Here is a 24,021-nt window from a genome sequence, read left to right as displayed (position 1 = left end):
AGGCCATGAAGGCCGGCGATTGTTGCAAAACGGTGCGGGGGGACGCCTTCCTCCGCAGCACCTGGCCATCTGGACATTACATCCCCCTGAGCCGTAATGGATGCGCCCTTCCTGCTTCAACTCTGGTCTGAAGACCCGTAATGGACACCCCGCCCTTGCCCCTAAATAAAACCCCTCCTGGGACCTCTGTTTTGGGAGGTAGCGCGACTTGATAATAGCTTTCATTTAAAGCTTCATTGATAGCGATAGAGCAGCGGCGTTGGGTATGGGTGGAGCTGGTGGTGGTGTTTAGGTGGGGACGTCAAGAGGGGGTTTCAAAATTTAGAACCTGGTCACCAGTGCCCCCCTACTTCTTTTTCACTTTTCTGCGACAGGTGTAAAGGGATGTGTTTTTTGGCACAGGTGTGTGGACGCATGGCTTCCCTAGCAACATTTTACACTGAGATTACATCTAAGGGCCAATGCAGTCATTTGAATGAGCTCAGATGTTGGGTGGAGGGGTATTGGGGGTCTAGGTGGGCGGGAATGTGTGCTCTCCAATACAAACTGAATTCCTTTGTTCTTTCTGCTTCAGGCCTACTCGGAACATTAACACTCTTCATTAGGGCTGTGAGCACGCACTGAAAAGGCTTTCATAAAATTGCTTTGTTGTTATTATTCCTGGGCTAAATAAGTCACCGTTTTAAGGGTTTCTCCCTACTCCAAAATAAATAAAAAAATTGCTTGGTTGCGCACCAGGAATTTTTGGATAATTTATCCCCTGGAGCAAGTTTGACTTGGCACCACGGAACTTGGTAAGCGAATCGACTGTAAACCCAGAAAAAAAACACAAACCAAACAGGGTGTCGGATCCTTTGAAAAAACAATTCCGTTGCAGGTAGAAACAAAAACGTTTGAAAAAAAGGTACTAGATTGAAAAATTAAACCATGCAAGAGTCACTTCGATTATGTTCTATGTTTTACTAAGCTCGCAGTAACATATGTATTTGTTTACCTTTTAATCAGAGTGCGAGTGTGAGTCAAGGAACCCACTTGGGATGGAGCTGAAAAATAGTCCAGAAACACTCATTAGTACATCAAACACTGGTCTCTTTAGGGTTTTATTTGTAAAGTTACGGTACGAGAGTCGTGGTCCAGGTTGCAGGCGAGTGGTCCGTGTTAGAGAAAGTCTAAACAGCGAGAGCACACGTCCAAGAGTTCAGCAGGGGGCACTCAGGAGCCGGAAGGGCAGGCAAGGGTTTGGTACACGGGAATGACAAGACACTGAAACGAGAGTATTTTGGACATGACATGGCAGGCGACCAACTAGCACAGGGCCAAGGAGTGTTTAAATTGATGGAGAAGGGTAGTGATAGGAGGGAAAAATAGACGTGTGCCAACAACTGTGAGGAGGAAATTAGGTTAAGTCATCATTGCAGCTTTTGTCAAGCTACTTATGTTGCGCCTGCAAGTACATGCATTTCTTAGAGGCGCGCAATAAACTCGTTTTTTTATACTTTTTGTGGTTTGGGTTACAGTTTGGACTCTTTCTTACGCTACAATTTTCATGCTACACTAACAAAAAAACTGTATCATGACATTTCGGCAGTAGCTGGGGCGGCAGTAGCTCAGGAGGTAGAGCGCTTGTCTTGGGATCAAGGGATCCCAATTCGAATCCCGGCTCGTTCGTGTTACATGTCGAAGTGTCCTTGGGTAAGACACTGAACCCCTAATACCCCCAAAAAGCAGGTTAGCGCCTTACATGGCTGCACGGCCGCTATTGGGAAATGTGGAGCACATTGTAAAGCGCTTTGGGAAGTCTTGACTTGAAAAGCGCTATATAAATGCAAATCATTTCATTTCATTTCCATGCAGAAAGTATCGGTACCGTATCAATACTGGCTGATAGTACCCTATGCTTACCTGGTATTGGACCGATACCAAAATCCCCAGTATTGAACACCCTTACAAGAAACCGTACCTGAAAATCTGACTCTTCTAAAGCAGTACTTTTCAACTGTTGGGTCTGGACCCAAAAGTGAGTCATGGACGGGTTTTCAGTTAGTCGCGGGTCTTTGCCTTGGGGAAATAATGCTAAGAAAAAGGAAAAAACGGGGGATTATTACACACTAACAGTAGATGGTGATAGTGCCCTGCAGAATATATTTTTCGTCTTCGGTCAATTGACGTCTTTGAGTGTAAACACATCTCTTTTTATTGTGTTTTTGTTGATATTATTTCCCTTTCGTGCCCATCATAATGGGCTGGTGAGTCAAATAAGAAAAAGATTACAAAACACGAAAATGGTCTACAAAAGTCTGCCATTAAGGGCTGCTGGAAGGTACAGTAAAAATTGTGTATTTTTAACTTTCTACAACTTTATTATTCATTATTACCTACATAAATAAAAAGTCATTGATATTCAAGCACACTTCATTCATATTTCGAAATGTTTTAATATGTTAAAGGAGTTTTAGCTGGTCACTTGTATGCAATGTAGGCCCATATGCGAGTATATACGTCATTTGAAATTGTTTTGGTTTTGCTGGCCATTTTTTTTTAAAGGTGAATACATGCTATTAGCTCTGCTTTAAATAGCAAAGTCCCTTTATTGGATACATTTGAGAAGTGGAAAGTTTTCTTGATTTGGGTTGCAGCTTGTCATTTAGCTGTAATGGTGGTTTTCTGAAGTTAGATCAGTGGAGGACCAGTGCTTTAAAACTTGATGTTTTGTCTGATTCGTTTCTGAAATTAAAGGACTTTTTCAAGATGTACAGTCCCTGACTTGAATGCACTTTTCACTTTTTTTCAACACCTGCGCACTCCAATCATAGCGCAAACGTGTGTAGAATGTGTGCAAGGTGAGTCATGCCTGTAACTCACAAGCAGAGGTTAACCAAAGTGCACGGGTACAGCTTTTTGGCACCTGTGCGCAGTTATGTATGTTTCATTTATACATGACTGTGGTTTACAGAGCAGGTGTTTAATTACCCAGCATGCAGCGGCATTTAAAGTGCGCTACTGATTGTTGTGTCTTGCTTTTTCTTATCCACGCACGCAGCAACGCGCACATTCCTCAAGTGGTGCAACACTTCAGGCAAGATGTGACTTGATCGAGTCTTTCTGCGGTGCCCTCCAGAACCACTTTTCCCTCAAAACATATTTTAGAGTACTTCGATTTTTGTGGCATACATTGAGCAGGGGGCAGCACGGCAGCACAGTGGTTAACGCGTGTGTGGCACAGTTCTGAGATCATGAGATTGAACCTTCCTGTGTGGAGTTTGCATGTTCTCCCCTTGCTTGCGTGGGTTTCCTCTGGGCACTCCGGTTTCCTCCCACATCGTAAAAACATGTATGTCAGGTTAATTGGCCGGTCCAAATTGTCGCTAGGTTTGAATTGAGTCGAGTGAGTTGTCTGTGTGCCCCGTGACTAGCCTGCAACCAGTTCAGGCTCTAGCACTTCCGTGACCCTACTGGGGATAAGAAATGCAGATAATAGATGGACATTGAGCAGGTTTTCCCTGTTTGGAAATATTGGATTGGTACTCCTGCTGGTCATTTCTGCCTGACGCGTATCCTCCGCTGCCCTTGGAATGTTATGTGCCCTGAACACTTGGGCCCGATTGGGTCATCAGCTGGGCACCACCAGTCATTGATGTTTTGCTACTTTAACCCCAGGACATCTCCCGGTGGCGGAGCGATGGTTGGGAATTATCCCTGCCAACCCTACTAATGCCGGGTGTTGCTTTATAGCCCCCAGATGCTGTCCTTTCTTCCACTGCCAGCTCCTTTGTTGCTCTCTGGTAGCCAGCTCCTGTAAAAACCACGACTCTTAACGGGCAAGAGGTTGACCAGCCCACAAAACCCCTGTACCCCACCTCAACTGGGCGTACCGTGGTCTACCAGTCCGCTTCCAAGGATTTGGGTGCCAGATCTTTGTATTTGGCCCATTTTCTCTTGTATGCCGCCTCTATTTCCTCCTCTTAAGGTACCCCCTTTGCTGGCTATCGACCACAGCACCAGGTCTGGTTGGAATGTTTCAGTGAGCTCCCAGGGAAACTGCAACTGCTTCCTGTGGGCCATTATCATATTCCCTGCCTGGTGAAAAGAACCTTCTCGTGTTTGATGGGCAGGGGCCAGTGGTGTTTTTGCCAGCCCTTAAAAAGTTGATGGTGTATCAAGATGGGGTAGTTGGCCTGCTGTTTGTTCCTGTCTGCATGGTTCTTCAGGACAGCGTCATGCCGCCATCTGTAGTGGCATTGGGACAGTGACCTTTTGCAGCCAGAGAGGATGCGCTGAAGGCTAGCATTGATAGGACTACAGAGGTGTCAGATCTCTTAAGTGTCGGACCACAGGCGGAGATTTGAGGGAAGAGGGCAGCCTGTTGTAAGTTGCTCAAATCAGGAAGCTGAGCCTGGCTTGTGGCATTTCCCACAGATCGGCCAAGACATAGGCGCCTGTTCATGAGACTTTCCCATGTTTTCCAGCCCCCTGTCTGCTCTGGGAAACTGCTTTGATGGTATAGCATTCCTGATCCGACCTTATTAGTTCCGTCACCCCAGAACCTGCTCGCGCCACTTGGACCCGGCCAACCACCTCGCAATGTTTTAGCCTGCTGATTGCCTGGTCCAACTTTTCATGTTTTGTCCGCTATTCTCAACGTTCAAACTATGAGTGGTATATGAAACAAAGGGAATTATGACGAGCTTGTTCCCATCATTCCTGAGAGAGACACGGATTTGTGTTAACATGTGTCCACTCATAAAAAATTAGCGGAATGTCGGGCAAAATACAAAACGACATGATCACTGCTAGATCTGAAATGGAGGAGTAAATGATCAGATTGTAAGTTAATTTAATGTGTTCGTCTCTGTTATGATCGATGAGGTGACAGAAGTGAATAACTGAGCGCAGCTTGCAATGGTTGTGTGTTACGTTATGAACAAAGGTGTAAGTCAAGGAGCGCTATGTCCGATTTGAAAATGTTACCAGAGGGAAGAGACTCGAAGACATCTCAAGTCTTATCATCCGATTTTTGATGGAAAATACATGTCTGGGTAAAGTTGTGGCACAGTGTTATGACAGTGCAGCTGTCATGTATTCTGGATTAAATGGGTGCAAGCTAAAATCAAGGAGATCTTACCGTTAAGTTTTGTTTTTTGCTCCACACATTCAATGGCATTTTAAAATAAAAAAAATTAGTCACCAGCACATAATCCCTGAAAAATGTGTTGTTTGCAACTAAATGAATACTTTAATAAAAAAATGACAAAATGAGTGAGAAAAAACATAAATAAATTGCATTTACGTGATGTATTATGTTGTATTTAGGTTATCTCAGTTCACCACTACATGCCACTTACTAATTATTATCCAATTAAATAAACCATTAATGTATGTGTTCTTTTTATTGCATCATAAAACTTGTCTTCTTTTGATTTAATGAACAGGCTCATTGTGTTTTTACATGTTGTCTCTCTGGATGGGATGACAAAACAATGATGTCATAGGCAGATGATTCTTCCTTGTGATTCTGCTTCTTTAGTGTGTGGGCGAATGTGTTTATGTTGCTCTTCCACTCCTAACAGGAAGCCGCAAAAAAGAAGGAATGCAGTTCCTGAGAAACCGGCCACAACTACAGGTGACGTTTGGACTTTTGTTTTGTTTAGTGAGCTTTGGTTAGCGGAACAGGTTCAAACTCGTTTGGGTCTTAGGAGAAATGAACATTTATCGGCAAATGAGAGGTAAATTCCAGTTGCGGATATTTTTTCTTTCACCTTTCATTGTTATAAAAGAGAAATCAAATTCAAGTTGTTTTGGGACTATGGACTAGTTCCACATTACTGTAAAACTGACTCACAGAAGAAAATAAAATAGCATTGTACTTAGATGTTGACAAAAAGTCATCATGTCACCATTTGGTATGAAAGTCTGTTTGCCTAATAATAAAATGAGCATAAATGGTAATGTTTAGACATGCTAATGTGAGTGAGCGTTGATGTACAAACTCAATTTTGCAACACATACAAAAGGAGTAAAACATTGTAAACGTGTATTATTTGTGACAGCGCGTATTATTTGGCCACTAGATGTGGCTGCCTTGTGTCGTGCAACCAAAACCAAGAGCCAAAAAGCAAAAGGGCAAACTAAGAAGACTGAAACTGACCAAACAGCACGATTTTTCTTCTTTTTTTTAAGCCGGGCCTTTCGCAAGCTTGTTAATTTTTTGGGCGTATCGTTGCACCAAGATAGCTGATAAATATGCCGGCTCCTTCTGGGTGAGGCTAATGTCAAGTACAATGCAGATTTCTTGACTTAGAAGTATTTTAAAAATACTCGTCTATATGACGGTTCATGCAATTTCTTTTTTATTATTTAAATCAATATTTTTTTTTGTTATTTGAATTATTTTTGTACAAATCTCATTTCTACTGCGGTCTACATTTCTGGCGGGCCGCAACTGAACCCTGGACTGGACTTTGGACATCCATCCATTATGTGCACCGCTTATCCTCAGTACGGTCGCGGGGGTGCTGGAGCCCATCCCACCCATCTCCGGGCGGTGGGCAGGGGACACAGGGACAGACAATTTGCTCGCTCATTCACACCCTGGGACAATTTTTGACCGGCCAATTAACCTGACAAGCATGTTTTTGGAATGTGGAAACCGAAAGTGCCCGGAGGAAACCCACGCAAGCACGGGGAGAACATGCAAACTATGTCACAGGAAGGTTGGTAGCTGGATTTGAACCCATGACCCCAGAAGTGTGCCGCACACGTGCTAACCACCGCGCCGCCGTGCTGACTTTGGACATGCCTGTCCTAATTTTTTACCTCTTGATTCTTCAATAGTGTATTGTAGTGCAATCCCAGTTTCACTCTGATTTGTTGTTACAGCAATGTCTATGGAAGTGCCACAATTGCGAAATCTAACCTGACATTTCCAAGATGACAAGAATGACATGACTCAAACACTCTTTATTGATCCCTAATGTCTCCAATAAGCAGGTATGCGCATTTAATGGCCTCCCTACTTGTGTGTGAATGGGTAAGTGTGAAGCACATTGTAAAGTGCTTTGGGATGTCTTCATTGACTTGAAAAGCGCTATATAGATGCAGACCATTTACCATTAACATTTGTTATTTAAATGAAGCTGTTTTTACCACTAGAAGGCGCAAATCAATACACACTGTTCCTTTAAAAAGTAAAATGTAAAATAACAAACACAACACATTTATTCTGAGATCAAAATAACCTGAAAGGGTTTATAGAAATTAGCAGCAGGGTTGTGATACTTAAGTGGTATAACTCAGCAGACATTTTAACCCAATAAACGACTGAACCAATCAAATGAGCATCTCCTCCTATTGGATTTAAAAGCCGACTGAAAATAATTTTGACTTTTACAGTAGCACCATTGAAAAAATATAAAAAGAACAGATTTTTGGTCTTGGTTGCTTATCAAATACATAATAAGTCTATGTTTTTATAATTTATTAAAATTTAGCTTACAAAAAGCAAATAGGTAGTATTTTTTACTGCTTCCTCTGTATGCGTGCATGGTCAGTGAGGTGCTGTTATCACAATGATTTTGGGCATATTGGCGCTATCGGCCCCTTTTGCCCCGTCAAACATCCCGTAATGTATTTGGTGTGATGGAGATTTTCTCTCTATTTTGGACTTGGTGTCTGATGAGTGTAATCAAATGTGCCCTTGTCCCTTGATGATGACAGCCCTAATCCGAAAGTAACGGTGGATTTCTGATTTAAACTGCAGCGTGACTATGTTGGAAAATGTGTATGCGATAATGAGGGGATGTAGTTTGTTGTTCTATGAAAATAACTTTTCAACAACTGAACCCTCTATCACTTCATGCCAATTGTATAAATCACCTGCAACAAGATTCTGTCAAGAACTCACTTTAGATGGGGCAGGGGCACAATACAGAAACACAGATGAGTAAAATTTAATAGTCCTCTTTTGTTAGGGCATGGTTTATTACACTTCAGTTCAGGTAGGGGTTTGGTACACTGAATAATCAAGAATGCTGTGAGCTAAGGTGCTTGGAATGTGACCTGAAAGACGGCGAACTAGCAAGTAACCAAGAGCACATAGTACTGAAAATGTGAAAGAAAGAGTGCGAGTTGTGACAGGATGAAAAAGAAGACTAGTGACAGGAGCTGTGATGATGAATAAAGAAGCTGGGAGTGAGAGACCAAAAAAGAGAGAAAGAGAGAGATAGAGACAGAGGGAGAGGGGGGGAGGGAGACACAGGGGGTGAGGAGAGAGAGAGAGAGAGAGATAGAGATAGGGAGAGAGAGAGAGAGAGAGAGAGAGGGAGAGAGAGAGAGAGAGAGAGAAATAGATAACTCAGAGTGTAGGATTGATACAGAAGTAACTTTATCCCACTAAGACAAACAAATACCAACCTGAAGCAAATGTAATTATTAATTTCAACTGTGGTCCTGGTCTAGAGTACTAATTGTGAAGTCTTGGCCTCTTTGATTTTTGCATTTCGGAGATGGAATATGAGCTTGCTCTGTCCACTCCACGCATCGGCCCGGTATTGCAGTACCTCCGGGAACGGTGCATTCGCAATGATCGCAGCAAGGCATTAGGGCTAGGACCTTAGCTTGGCCTTTTGGCTGAGAGTAAGTGTCCCGGCTCCTAGGCTTTGTAGCGTATTATGAACTGACCAATAACGGATAATGGATAATGAATAACGAAGATAGATCAATAACCCTTAAAAACCCCACATTCTTAAATTTAATGATTTGGAAGTTTGGGAAAACGATTAATCTCGATGAGGGATTTAAAATTGGATTGCCACAGATGGTGTGGAGGGATGATAATCTTTGTATATGATGTGTTTAGAATAATATCACGGAAATGAAATAAATAAAAGTAAACAAGTTAAAAGAACAAAAACAAACTAAATTAACAAAAAACAAACCAGAAAATAAATTGCATTTGTGCATGGTGTACAAGCGCTGGCCATATAGATAAAAATCGGCCTTTTCTAAAGGGGAGCACAGCTTGTGAGTACGCCGCGGTAATTGTATCATTAGCCGTTGCTAATCAGCGCTACCCGACGCCAATCAAGGCCACGGGAAGGCACCCGATCCCCTTTATCAGCCGGCCGGTGTCGCCTTCCACGAACCGAGGACCAAAATTGGGTTTATGTGACCCTCCGTTGGTTGTTTATGCTTGCTAATCTGCAAAGGTGCTTTCTTCACCATTGTGGCATGGCCCTGTCTTTGGGTTACTCTATGGAAATGAATGAGGGGCTTAGCCCCCCCTAACCTCCTACCTTGCTTTAAATTGGTGTGTGTGTGTGAAAACGTAGTTAGAGCAATTTAATCCAGCAACCAGACTCTCGGCTCCTCAACTCATCAAAAGCGGTGGCCGGGACAGATTTTAATCTTAGGAGTGTTTGTTTGTGCGCCTAAGAGCTTTGACCTCAGTTAACGTTAGCATAATTGTCATCACCTTCCTTCATGGGCTGCCAAAATAAAGCCTTTTGGGGTAGTGCCTGAACCCCCTCTCCCGAACCCCGACTCCCCCCCCCCCACACACACACACACACATAAAAATGAACTTTTTGTGATTTGAAATTAAACACAGATTGCTATTAAAAAATGCATCACTGCTTTCTATGTCCAGCCACCCTTCCAATTATCTATTTTCTTATTCAGTAGTTGTGGTGATATAAGGGAACTTTAGCAGATACTCTCAGAATTTCTCTTACATTAGAAGACCGTTGCTCTAACTCGGGGGGTCTCCAACATGATGATCCCTATAGACAGTTGAGGTCCCCACGGACCTGTTCTGAAAATAGCTTACCATTGCCGGGTCATTGTGATTTTATGGTAAAATTATTTTTTTATCAGTTGACTGAGTCTATTTATTCCTATATTTAATAACTAACCTGGTAATAACATAGTAATATCATATGTTGTTTTAGAAATTCAAATAAATAAATATCAATCGATACAATCATATTGCTCATTTTGATTATTTTTAAGCAATTTATTACGTTAGTAGAATGATAATCTGTGTATCAAGCAAATGTATCTATTCATCTTTTTAAATTTAAAATTTGTGGCTTTTAAAAAGCGAATGAGCAAAACGTGCATTTTCTTTAAATCTAGCTATTTGGGTAACTTTTTAGCTTTGTAGCGAGCTAGCTAGCAAACATGTTAATTTTTTTTTGCATGCTATATAGCAAAAAGCTAATCTTTTTTGCTGGTTATCAAGCTACATTTTGGCCTTCCTTTCTAGCCAACTATCTATCGGTTTTAAGCGTTCTATCTGGCTAATTAGAGAGCTTTATTCTTTTATAGGTAGCTATCTAGCTCCCTTTTTATTTTATTTATTTATTTATTTTTTACCCGTTTACCTTTTTAGCGAACCATTAACCTACTCTTTTTATTATTAGCCATTTTGGATATTCATATCAATCTGGGTGCCTTTTGCATGAATTAGTGACCAAAAGTATCTCTCATCTTGAAAAAGGCTGGAGTCAGTAATGTGCAGTAAGTAATCCTGCCTCTATACATTTGAGAATTTTATTTGATCAAATTGTTATATTGATTCAGTTTTAAAGTTCTTTCTCGTTTAACTTAATATTTTATCATTTATTTTTTCAAAATAGCTGAATGTTCATATAATATCGTAAATGTCATTAATATAATTAGTATGTAATGTATTGAGCGTGAGGCTAACAATTCTCTTGCCTCATGACAGAGGGTGATAGGGATCTTGATTTGGGGCACAGCCCTAAATAATAGAATTTGTAATAGCGTTAGCAAGCTAACAGCAAATCAAGCCACCAAGTAAATTTTTGTTCTTATTGCATGGACAGTTTTTTCATAATGGGGAATTACCTATTGACGCTTTTATTCAAAAGAAGCAGTATGTAACCCATTACTTGAGGCACACAATTCTCTTTTCTCATGAGAGAGGACGATAGTGAGACCAAGGTTTCTGAATTTCCGCATACCTCAGCCTCAAACAACACAATTAACTATAGTATTAGCAAGCATTGCGCAAGTTTTTTCTCACTACATGGATTTTTTTTTCATAATTAAAGATTAACTTTTGATATTTTTATCCAAAAGGAGGAGTGCGTAGACTTCACTAAAGGTAGGACAATAACACGTTTTTTTTCTACGCTTAAGTTAATTATTGCTTTCTTGCTCTTCCAAATAAATGATGAATAAAATGTACATTCATTTATTTGTAAATCTGACTGTGCCTCACCAGAAAAAACCTCACTGCACGTCATTGTGGACCTTTTTGTTTCTGATTGTCCTCTCAGTGGGATTTGCCCATAACATCTAACTGGGGATGAATCTAAACTAAAGTCCTAAGCCATCTCAACGTAACGGGCTTTTAGTCTTGACTCTTCACATCATAAATCATAATTGGCAATAATCATTAAATGATTCAGAGAAACAAACAGAAGCATCACTGATCAGCCTCCAAATTTCTCCTTTCAACCCATCAAGCACTCGACCGCCTCCTCCTCGCCAGTTAGTTTATTTGATCTTCTCCCTGCCATGAATCACTGGTTACCAGTAGCTATAGAAGCCTCCTGATCTGACTCAGTTATTACTTATTTTTATTGGTTGTCCTCAAAGAGTGATTACCTAATGGAAGGTCCCTTCTCATGCTTTCTCATTTTTCCCCATGCTGCGTTTTTTGAGTTTTTCCTTGCCCTCGTTTAGATTTGAGATCAGGGGATGTTTTAATCAAGGATAATTGTGGGCCTGTGTAGCCCTTTGAGACTCTGTAATTAAGGGCTGTATTAATACCGTAAAATCCGGACTATAGAGCGCACCTGATTATAAGCCGCACGCACCACATTTTACGGGCTTTACTGGTTTTGTCCTTACACAAACCGCTCCTCTATATAGGCCACATGTGTCCACATTGAAACATGTAACACAGTCACAAGTTTATCTCGAATCTGACTTTAGGTGCCGCGATCGTGACTACAGATATAGTACACAATGCAATCACTGCAGTTGGCAACATGAACGGAAAATGATACCGGTAGTTACAATTTACCTTTAAAGACCTTTGAAGTCCGGGTCCCGTTAAAAATAATCCAATGAAAAAAATGTATATTTCCAAAGTTAAGGGTGGGAAGAATAAATATCCACTATTGTCCGCTGCAACAACAAACAGATTAACTCAGCTTCACCCCACTTCCCGTCAGCCCGCGTTTGCTGCGCCCCTTCTTTTTGATTCGACGGTAGAAAATATAACACAATAAGTCTCTAAAATAAATACATTACAAAAATATACAGTTGCAAATACATATTATACATGGTTACACATATTTACAAAGAAAGACGGTACACCGAGAGAGTTTTCAAAGTTTTAATAATAATAATATAACTTTCATCCCAAACCGTGCCTGTGAAAAGTACCACCACGCTACTCCTAACACGCTCGTTACGCATGAAGCGTAGCTGTTAAAAAAAGCCGTACTGCAATTGCGAAATTCACAGTAATCCGTCCTCATCTTTCTCCTTATAACTGTCTCCATCAAGGGCGTCTTCCTCATTATAGGAAAGAACCTTTGTCATACGTACAATTCGAACGTAAACTATGAGGATGCAGTCTATCTCGGCGCACTTATTCCACCGGTCTAAAGCCTACCGTTAGAAAAATTTCATAAATTGGCCGCTTCACTGAATAAGCCGCAAGGCTGAACATTTGGGAAAAAAGTAGCGGCTTATAGTCCGGAATTTACGGTAAGTGAAATGTGACTTGAAATCATTGTAAGACAGCAGATAGTTCAATAGGTTTTTTTTGTGAGTATTTATGCATTTGTAGCCATAATTAGATTACTAACTGACATTTTCCTATGACACACCAAGCAAGGATTCTCACGCCTCACCAGTATGAGCACTGTGGCACTCTGGTTCAGAAACCCGTCTCTACTCCAAAGTAACTCTTTTCGTAGCCTGGACTGAGGCCATTTTCACACCCAGCGCCATCTCATTTGCACTTCCACTATCTGACCATCACTCCAATTGCTCTCCTGAGAGCCCTCACCGGGAAGCGGGACCCCCAAAAGAAAAAGGGTTCCTTTCATGCACATGCAGTTGGAATGACGGAGGTGTGGTAGTTCCTGATGCTGATTGGAACTGAATCGGGTTGCTCGAACGATAAAGGCTGCGTGGCCAGGAAGATAGGCCGACCTGGAACAAAAGGGCGAGCGTGGGAATGATTCGAAGTTGCAATGCTCTCCAAATTAGAAAGCAAATTGCTCTTTACACATCCATTGTCTCATATGCAAAGATTGGGAACATGACTGTGCTTTTTTTGGAAATGGAAAATTAAATCAAACAACAAAGTAGAATCCCCATAGTACCTTAGCTTAAGTTTAGTACACACCTGGATCACAGTTTTTTACGACCTCCGAATGATGATTTCATCTCTTTAAATATTCTTCTACGATGACAATGTTGTCTGCGGTGTGTCAACTCCTAATGGAGCCTGAAAGGAGTTAAATGGTCATTGCTAGTAGCAAATTATTCATACTTGCATATACTTACTGTATGTGACAGAAAATAACACCAGCATCCCGTAAAGTCGTTTTAAGTTTTTTAGGTAATTTTGCTGAATTCTGTAATGTAATTTTCCGGCGTTGATCTATGTACAACAGTTTATATGTATAAGTGGTTATTTTCATATAGTCTGTGAATATGGTTTAATTTTTCATTGTCAGTTATGTATTTAACTTTCTGGATACATGTTATTTATGGTTTTTGTCGGGCACTAATTACATTCATTTTTTTATTGTTAATTTCTTGTTATTATATATTGGCTTCAATTATGAAAAAATATTCAGATGTGCTTAAATCATTGGTAACATCCTTCAACTTACCAAATGTCTATTCAAACAGATATTATTGTAGGTACCAATACTTCTCATTCTTTTGAAGCGTAAACTTGAAAACACGCAATTCAATCGTTATTGCCAGTATAACTACACATCTATGAATGTGATATCATTTATCAATTTCACTAATGTCTAGTTACCAATTGCTGACAATAAAGAATAAAGTCAACACAGGAATTAATACTTTATATTAAGGCAAGGTATACGCACACAACATTGACTGGTGTCCGTGCAAACCAATTCCTACCCGAAAATCATGAACTCAATAATGAAGATTAATAAAAAAAAAGCCTTGCAGTTAATCCAAATGACCCTTACTTAGCACACACGTAACCACTGCTACATTTGCTGGAAATGGTCGGTATGTCTTTATAAGTATTGCCATTTTACAAGGATAACGTAACAACACACAATTAAAATAACTGCAAAAAGCACAAAGTTGGATTTTAGAAATCAAGTAAGCATGGTTTGTATTTTAGTAGATCCTTAAAAATGAGGAGAGAAGACGTGAATTAATTTGGAACTTGCAAGGAGAAAAGAAGGAGAGCCATCCTCAGATAAGAAATTCCAACCTGTTCTGCAAGCCCTCTACAAGTCCTTTCTTTTTATTAAATTTCACAGGTTACAGAAATCTGATCCACCCTAAAGTATGTGGAACTCAAAGAAGAGCAATGTTTTGGGCTGATAGTAACAATGATGTGAACAATGCTAAATTGTGAAAATAACGAACAACAGTAAGGTCTAATCGTCAAAATAACAAACAACGGTAAGGTCTAATCGTCAAAATAATCAACAACAGTAGGGTCGAATCATCAGAGTAACAAACTGGCACCTTATGCAATCTCATTATCAGGAGTACAATATCAAAAACAGAACCAAACCATTTGTCCTTCATAAAAATATCTTACATTTCCTCATAAACATTTATACCAATTGCCCAAAATTGCCTTTATTAGTTTTCATCAGCCATAGGATTTCCTAAAAAGTTTTAATTTGTCAATTAAAAAGTTTTATTATTCCAAAGAAAATTTTTATAAAAGAAAGGAAAAATCCCCTTGAAAATGATCTGACCTGGCCAATAAATAATATTTAGCATTTTTGTGTCTTAAGTGACAATCCATTTGTTAAGCTTTTGAGAGGTTACTTGGAACTGCTTTTCCATGTCCCCAAAAAGTTGTTGCCCTCTGCCTCTAATAAGTGGGTCACCTCTACCCGTCATTATTGTGGCTCCGGTACACAAGTTTAGCTCGGCAATGGTGTGGACGAGCTGATTGCCGAGGTCCCCTGTGGGTCCGGTTTGTATCAGAGCGTATTCAGATGTCCCTGAGGAGTGGCGCAGTCCCCCTTTTTGTCAGAGCTTGCAGGTCTTAACTGGAATATAAAACAAATTAATTGCCCCTGTTAGATCACTCAGGCGCTCACCCGAGGGACCAATGTGCTTATCACACACCCACACTCACGTACACACTGATGATGGCATTCCTGTGCTGCACATTTTGCGGGTTTGCCTCTTCTCCATCTGTTGCACCCCCCTTTTACTAATTAGAGAACTCTCGGTGTATCCTGACTCCATCTGTCCCATGCCGTTCCACAATGCATCGATTGCAAGCGAGCGTTCATGCATTTTTTACAGGCCCAATCGTGTTTTTTTTGTCTGAGCGGGCCTCATTCTACTGTAAGGCCTGATGGCCTGTCTGTCACGGCAGACGTGTTGCACAGCATTTACAACGTCAAGTGAGCATTAAAGGGTGTGTTTGAGCAAATTTTATTGCCTCTCTGGAGAGCTGTGTGTTTAGCAGGAGGTTATGTAGACAAAAAGGACAACAAGGCTGATTGATTGCGTCATTGATCTAGAGCTGTGTGGTCCCAGATTCATTAGTACAGTCAACACTCGCTGTTGGCAAGAGGTTAAGGAGCAAGCCAAGTGCGTCATCCCAGGCTATATTTTTTAGGGAAAAATTTGCAAAATTGAAATGTATGAAATGAGGGATGGTCGAAATTGTCTTTCAATAAAATGAAAATAAAAATAAATGCAGTGATGCTTCAGTTATCGTGGTTAATAAGGACTACAGCATTCTAACTCCTTCCGCACCATGAACCCGCTGACTTCCTTGATGGTAAGTGCTCGCATTTTATTTATTTTATATACCGTAGTTTCACAACCATAAGGCACACATAAAAATCTCTTTTTTTTTGCCCCCTGTGTGTGATGTAAAGCGGGGGGGCGTAGCCGCCCCAAGTCACAGGTTCGATTCTTGGCCGAGTCATAACCAAGAGTAAGAATTACAAAATTATTGGGTGAATTTCAACTAAACAGGTCTTGTATCCGATCTCTTGTGACTTGCATCTAATGTGTGAACGCAACAAATGTGCTGCTCGACGTCACACGCTATTCGGCCATCAACTGCAGAAGTACTAATGGATGCTAAACGCCGTAGCGTATCTAGCAAATTCATTGTTATTGTGCTACCAGAGACTGGACAAAGTTGTCCCCCCAAATATGAATTAGAAGATAAGATCAGGGGATGGTATAATTGTAACTTCTGCAGTCCTGTGAGACATTTTGTGATTAACGGCTATACAAATAAATGTGACTTGACTCCAAAACGTCCCTTTCCATCCATTAAATGCTTTCCATGTTTTTTTTCTGCCATGGTGTGTGGATTTCTATGCTACGCGGAAGAACATAGAAAAAGAGCAGCTGCATGAGAGTTGAAGATAAATAAATTGATGGTTTGCAAGAGGAGGAAGCTGAAAAACGAACTCTGATAAATTTTTATCCGTGTGTTTTACTTGTTAGTCAATACCCTCATGTTGGTTTAAGATCAGGGGATGGTGTAATTGTAATCATGTGTAGTCTTTTGAGACATCTTGTGATTGGGAGCTATACAAATAAATGTGACGTGGCTTATCTTGACTAGAATAAACCACGACCAAACTCAGTTTAACTCCCAAATCATTTTAAATACACAGACTTTTATGCTTGTCTGTGTAAGGCAAAAACTGCAACTTGTAGTCCAGAAGATGGTAGTTAGTTTTCTATTTTTCGGATTTGCTCTTCATATAAGCAATTCGAGAGACAAGCACAATCGGGGAACGACTTAATCTCGTAGGTAGATATATGACTGTATGACCTAAAGTACACAGTGAAGTTTGAGGTTAATATCAGTGTAGTACCAAATTTTGCCACTTCCTGCAGGGGGCAGCCCCAAACAACCTGATTCTGCGTAATCAAATCAAATAAAGGGACTGGCCAAGCTTCACGTCACCCACAATCCACAATTGTTGTGAAAGTTTAGCTCTTTGTTTAGCCGCTTCATTCTCGGCTAAAAACATTTCCGCTCAAGTCGAACGTGTCGCCATGGCTGCGACTGGCGCGTTGGCCAACGTGCGTCTTCTTTTTGGCAGCCGGCGGGCGTCCTCTGTCTCCTCTCGCTCTCGGCTTTGTGCAGGTCGAGTGGACCCGCCGAGAGCACAATAACACCAAGCGAGCTTTTTGTCTGCAGGCGGAGGAAGACGGAAGACCCTCATGGTCGTTTGTAAGGAGACCGGCGAGCACTCATTTAGCACCCCGTTGTTCCTTTGCAGTTCCTTTGTGTGCTCAATTGACTTATTGACCTTCTAGATTACACTGCCTTGATGGTGTTGCTTTTTTTCCCATTTACAAAACAAAATTCCTCTGATAAACTAAACACGCTACAAAATTACATTCTTACCCCGTTAAAGTTAAGATGTTTTTATTTCACAGTTCTTCCCAATTGCTTAAGTAGGTTTTTCAGAACAGACATGACATTTTGAGTTTGTCATTTCTCAAACTCCTCAAACAGGCAGAAAGAAACATGGATTACCTGGAAAAGCCAGTTTTCTTGCAAAATTCTCAGTCTATTGCTCAAAATTGAATTACTATGTCAATGAACAGAATGACAAGTCCTTGTTTCATTGTGCACATGCAGGACATTTAAATAGGTTGGCTTTACAGTAAGATATTTTGTCTTCTTTTGCTAAAAAAATAGGAAAAATATATCCTTTAACTCACCGTGTGTATTATTTTAAGCCTCTATTGGTACAAACAAAATATTGATTCAACTACATAAACTATCATAAAAACATGCATTTTTTAAAAATTTGCATTGGCTGAGAAATAAGCATTTATATCACATAATATGAGCCTCATCTAAAGGGAACTGACATAATTAAGTGCTACAGGTACGCAAAAACCTCAAGAAGGCTGGGCAAAAAATGCAAAGTAAAATAGTTACTTTGTAGTTTGTATTCTTCCATATGTTTTTTAGCACTTGTGTTTGGTTGCACCATTACATACAGCGCCATCTAGTGATCAAATACTACAATAACGTGATCTTAACTATTTGCACACATATAGCAGTACAGGCTAAAATGTATTCAAATGAGAAAATAATGCCAATGGGTTTGATAATAATCTTTTTGCACTAAACTTGCAGAATTTTTTTTAACCATTTGGCACTAACACGACATTTTGGTCTTTAATAGTACAACTTTTTAAATTTCAAGATCTTTAATGTTGTGTTTAAATCAAAAGCCTAAAAGTTTATCCTTTAAATAAGAACAATTTCTCATTTAGCAGATGATAGACTGTTTTGCTTGATTTGTATTTTTTGCCCAATATAGGATGTCGTTAATTACTAGATTACACAGAATTTCTCATTTTAAGGAGCATTCGTCTGGTTCTATTTGAAAACACAATATAAATAATCATACTTACAATTAACAACATTTTCTGCCAGTAGGGTAGAATGAATTTTGTGCAGCGTAAGTTCTGATTTGTTCCTCAAAGTTATTTTTTTTTTCCCCGCGACCCTAATGAGGATAAGCGGCACGGCTAATGAGATGAGATGAAGTTTATTTTTTGGGGGTAATCTAGAAAAAAATAAGCAGAAATCTTGATTTTTTTTTTGCAGTCCAAGTTAATTCAGTTATAAATTTTGTTGCGGTGTGCCCCTTCATTGTGTGGTCAGTTTGTGTGACGGAGCTCCCGAAAGACGCTGGCTTTTTGCCCGGCCCCCTGGGGAGACAAAACCAAAGTCCTCCTCCCAAACCTTAGCTATGCAAATGTCTCTAAATGTCCACCCGTGTGTGTGTGTGAGAGAGAGAAAGAGAGAGCATATGTGTGTGTATAGGCCCCAGGGGGCTAACGTACCCCTGTAATCAATGTTTGTGTGTTATGGCCCAGGGTGCAAGCGTGCTAATCAAAGGCATTTTTGCGCATACTCAAGCGTCTCCGAGTGTAAAGATCCAGGCCTTTTAACTGGTAACAAGTACGAGGACACCCCCTAAGTGAAACTACCCAACCGAGTACATCGTCCGCTAACTCCGTTGACATTAAAGCTAATGGAGTCTGAAAACAAAAAGTGTGATTTCTTAACTAGTGTTATCAGTGTTGGCATCTGTGGGACTTACTGTACCTTCCAGGTACTTGTCGTTTTTGGATTTTCCAACGAAATGTTAAGTTGGGTTTATCTCACCCAAAAAAACATGTAGTTCTTTTTTATTTAGAAATATTCAACTTCTAAGTAGCCTATTTTAAAAGAAAAAGACCCAATTTTTAGCTCTTTCACACAAAAAGCGTTTAAAGTTTAGTCGACACTAAAAATAAGGAGAGAAGAATTTAATGGATTTTGAACTTCCAAACTTAGAAATAAAAACTTTCAAACTTTTCTCAAAGCCCTCCACTACGCACTTTTCTTTTTCTTTTCTTTTTTTTAATCTTCTAGGTGTACTAAACCTGCCTTAAACAACAGCAACATGATCACGACATGATAGTAATGTAATAGTCAAAAAGACAAACAACAGTTAGTAATAATAATGAACAGGCATCCTATACTATTTCCCTTGCAGGTGTCGCATATTAAAAAACAGATTAAACATATTAAAACTATAAGCATTGGCATATCTATCTATCTATCTATCTATCTATCTATCTATCTATCTATCTATCTATCTATCTATCTATCTATCTATCTATCTATCTATCTATCTATCTATCTATCTATCTATCTATCTATCTATCTATCTATCTATCTATCTATCTATCTATCTATCTATCTATCTATCTATCTATCTATCTATCTATCTATCTATCTATCTATCTATCTATCCATCTATCTATCTATCTATCTATCTATCTATCTATCTATCTATCTATCTATCTATCTATCTATCTATCTATCTATCTATCTATCTATCTATCTATCTATCTATCTATCTATCTATCTATCTATCTATCTATCTATCTATCTATCTATCTATCTATCTATCTATCTGGTTAGCGCGTGTGTGGCACAGTTCTGAGGTCATGAGATCAAACCTCCTGTGTGGAGTTTGCATGTTCTCCCCGTGCTTGCATGGGTTTCCTCCGGGCACTCCGGTTTCCTCCCACATTCTAAAAACATGCATGTCAGGTTAATTGGCCGGTCCAAATTGTCCCTAGGTGTGACTGAGCGAGCAAATAGTGTGTCCCTGTGTGCCCTGCAACTGGCTGGCAACCAGTTAAAGGTGTCCCCTGCCTACTGCCTGAAGATGGCTGGGATGGGCTCCAGTATCCTCGCGACCCTACTGAGGATAAGCGGTGCAGGTAATGGATGGATGGATGTTTTTCGAACGAGCTTTACCTGATAAACACTAGTTTTGTCATGCTACTGTAAGAATAGAATAGCGAAGAAATCAAACTCAGTGATATGTCTCCACAGATGTACGTACAAAAATCTGCACTCAGCCCTGTTAACAAGAAAGGAGTCACTGGTTGGAGCACAAGAGTGTGCTGGAATTCTCACAAATTAGTGATTTGAGCAAAACACCTTGTTGACTATGTTTCCCGGGAGAAATTGACGCTTTAAAATGGCCAAAAACTCGCAAAATTTGATTTACCGTAACATTTTTACTTTAATAATGACAATATTCTTCATTTTATCGACAGACTTTATTAAATTCCATTTAAAATAGGACGTAAATTATTCATTAATGTTCAAAAACACAATGAATACACTTTTTATACATATAATTTTCTGAGTGACGTGGCCACTTTCTTGTGTCCCGTTTCATCTGGAGGGACGAAAGTATGACCAACTTAGGTGCCGAGGTGCCTAACTTGTTTGGGTGTTTGAGCATTTGGGTTGGCCATGGTCCAAAGATTTTTGTGCGTGTTTTTTTTTTTTTTTTCCCTTTTTATTTTCTTTGTTATTGTATGTGTTTGTCTTGCTGTCGGTCACCCCTCATGAGGGATATGATCAAGGTAGATAGATAGATAGATAGATAGATACATATAATTTTCTATGTGCCTTTAAGCCAAATTAAGAAGTAAAACTTAATTTAAGAGAGAAGATGGGAGCCAACATTCTCACGCGTCCAAACTTGGATTTCCCCCCGTAGATGTTCCGTCAGACTTCTACAAAGCATTTGAACCATCCAACCTCCTTCCTCTCTTAGTCCCCTTTTCCTCCATCACAGCTAATGAGCCTGATTATCAATCTAAACAATAGTTAGAATAATTGCACGATGAAAGTGGGCCGGTAAGGGGTGGTTATGGGAATCATCTCCTAGGCACTTCCTGTCTGTGGCTGTCCAGCTTCCTCTCCTGCTAAGGGGGCGTACAGGAAATAGGCGGGTCACTTTTAATGTCATCACAACATGATTGTGTAATTACCTGCTGTTAACAACGCTGGGATAATAGTTTTTTTGTGCTTTAGAGATTGAGTTTTTGTGCATTAATTTCACTTTTCTGTCCAACTAATAATCTTAATTTTGACATCATAATCAAGATTTATAAGACTTTTAGCTAAAAACATAAATTGGGCCTCTGTAACCAACCAAGCAACCAAGCAACCGAGCAAGCAACCAAGCAACCAAGCAACCAAGCAACCAAGCAACCAACCAAGCAACCAACCAAGCAACCAACCAACCAAGCACCAAACCAAACAACCAACCAACCTACCGACCGACAAACCAGCCAGCCAGCCAGCCAGCCAGCCAGCGAGCCAGTCAGCCAACCAACCAACCAACCAACCAACCAACCAACCAACCAACCAACCAACCAACCAACCAACCAACCAACCAACCAACCAACCAACCAAACAACCAACCAAACAACCAACCAAACAACCAACCAAACAACCAACCTACCAAACGACAAACCAGCCAGCCAGCCAGCCAGCCAGCCAGCCAGCCAGCCAACCAGCCAGCTAGCGAGCCAGTCAGCCAACCAACCAACCGACCAACCAACCGACTAACCAACCGACCAACCAACCGACCAACCAACCGACCAACCAACCGACCAACCAACCGACCAACCAACTAAATAACCAACCAAATAACCAACCAAATAACCAACCAAATAACCAACCAAATAACCAACCAACCAACCAAACAATGTTGGAGATCCCAACCGTGACTTTGAAAATCAATACTTTTTAAAATGTGCTAAATCCAACAATGACCTTCTCACAAGGTGTTTTATTAATAGTTTGACTCATAACTGGCACCTTGGCTAAAAAGTCCTGCATTTGAAAAATATTTCGAGTTACAGCCCAAGCGCCTGAACGAAAACTGATGCTCAGGACCCCTTTCTTTCTTGAAAAACAGCAAACAAACCCGGCGGTTCGACTGTCAGCCTGAGAACCAAAACAATAGAGGAGGTCTCACACGTTTTTTTCCTTTTTCTCACACTCGGAGCGATGTTGACACCACAAACTAGTCGCGCTGAGCAAGCGGCCCGCATGGCTGAACTGCTGTGCGAGAGACGTTTCAAATGTTTTGCCGCCTTTCCCTTCACATCCGCCACTCTCTCATGAGACTATCCATGGACGTAACCGGCTCGTTATGTTGATGGAATGGAGGCAGTTTCTGTATGCAAATACATTTTGCTTGTGGACTTATATTTCATCTGGCAATTTTCCTTTAATATCCATCCATCTATTACCTGCACCCATCTCAGTTGTTCTCGGGCAGTGGGCAGAGGACACCCTGAAGTGGTTGCCAGCCAGTCGCAGGGCACACAGAGACAGATAACTCACTCACTCATTCACACCTAGGGACTGATCTTCATGTTTTTGTAATGTAGGAGGTAACTGGAATGCCCGGAGGAAACCCACGTAAGCACGGGGAGAACATGTAAACTCCACACAGGAAGGCTGGTAGCTGGATTTGATTCCATGACATAAGAACTGTGTCGCGGATAACCACTCATCCGCCATGCCACCTTTTTCTTTATTTTATTTATTCATTTTAACCCTGATGTAGACCCATTTGCAGAAAAATACAATTTTAAAAAATTTAACCACTTAGATAGAGCTATAGACCTTTCGAGCTAAAAATGAAACGTTTGACAAAATATTCTTCTTTCTTTTTAAGTTTAATGAGAATGTCAGGAACGTTAAGGGGTTAATGTGAAAAAAGTGAAAAACAAGAAAAGAATGAAAAAAAAATCGTGATTTCAAAATGCTCTGTCTTACGCGGTTGAGTATTTTTTTCTGCAGACTAATTAATTCAAAATACATCTTTAGAATATAAGAAATTACAGAGGGTTTTCATAAGTTACTGACATCTTTGATGGAGAATAAACTAAATTGAAAGAACTTCTGTTGCGGAGTAAATCCTTCTGTTGAACAGAAAGTGTCTGCAAAATCCTGCACTGCTACATATAATAAGCAATGCAAGAATTGCTAATTTGGGAATAGAATTAACTTGTATACAGTACACAATTTTTTTTTTTTTTATTATTCATAGTCTGTCTTGCTGTAAGTAGATAGGTGCCGGGCTGTGTTTGTAAGGTTAGTATTGCTTAATAAGGGGAATTTTTTTATTAATAAGGGGAGCAATTGCCTGAAGTTGTCAGGTATTAGAAGGTAGACATGGAGCACATTTATTATTCTTTCCCTACCAGTTTCCATCAGGTTTCGGACACCTTATGTACACAAACCATTCTGGTATGTAGTCTTTGTGTCTGGCAAGTTTTCCGTAGATTACAATAACAAAAAGTGACATCACACCTTTATGGACAACGTTCCACCTTTTTAACCTGCCCCTCCCTCTGGCATGCTGTCAATCATGTGTCAGTGTCGGTGGGGTAACTACGCCGAGCAGTTCCACAGTC

The 24,021-nt window shown here is 40.3% G+C and overlaps 1 long non-coding RNA gene and 1 pseudogene across 2 annotated transcripts; both read left to right on the top strand.

The window, feature by feature from the left end:
• The first annotated feature begins 5,515 nt into the window (after nucleotides 1-5,515).
• Nucleotides 5,516-13,575, top strand: LOC148356811 (uncharacterized). Of its 2 annotated transcripts, none has more exons than XR_015852084.1 (3): nucleotides 5,516-5,620; nucleotides 6,877-6,987; nucleotides 12,871-13,575. It is a non-coding gene; the product is annotated as an uncharacterized LOC148356811 (long non-coding RNA). The 2 variants fall into 2 exon arrangements; XR_015852085.1 differs by lacking the exon at nucleotides 12,871-13,575 and adding an exon at nucleotides 11,101-11,240.
• On the top strand, nucleotides 8,428-8,577 carry LOC148356812 (U2 spliceosomal RNA; annotated as a pseudogene).
• Nucleotides 13,576-24,021: the final 10,446 nt, after the last annotated feature.

This window comes from Urocampus carinirostris, chromosome 11, assembly GCF_059441175.1.
Source record: "Urocampus carinirostris isolate Australia breed hairy pipefish chromosome 11, RoL_Ucar_1.0, whole genome shotgun sequence".
NCBI lineage: Eukaryota > Metazoa > Chordata > Actinopteri > Syngnathiformes > Syngnathidae > Urocampus > Urocampus carinirostris.
The sequence above is the reverse complement of the archived record's forward strand: the minus strand, read 5'-3'. Positions and strand labels throughout refer to the sequence as shown.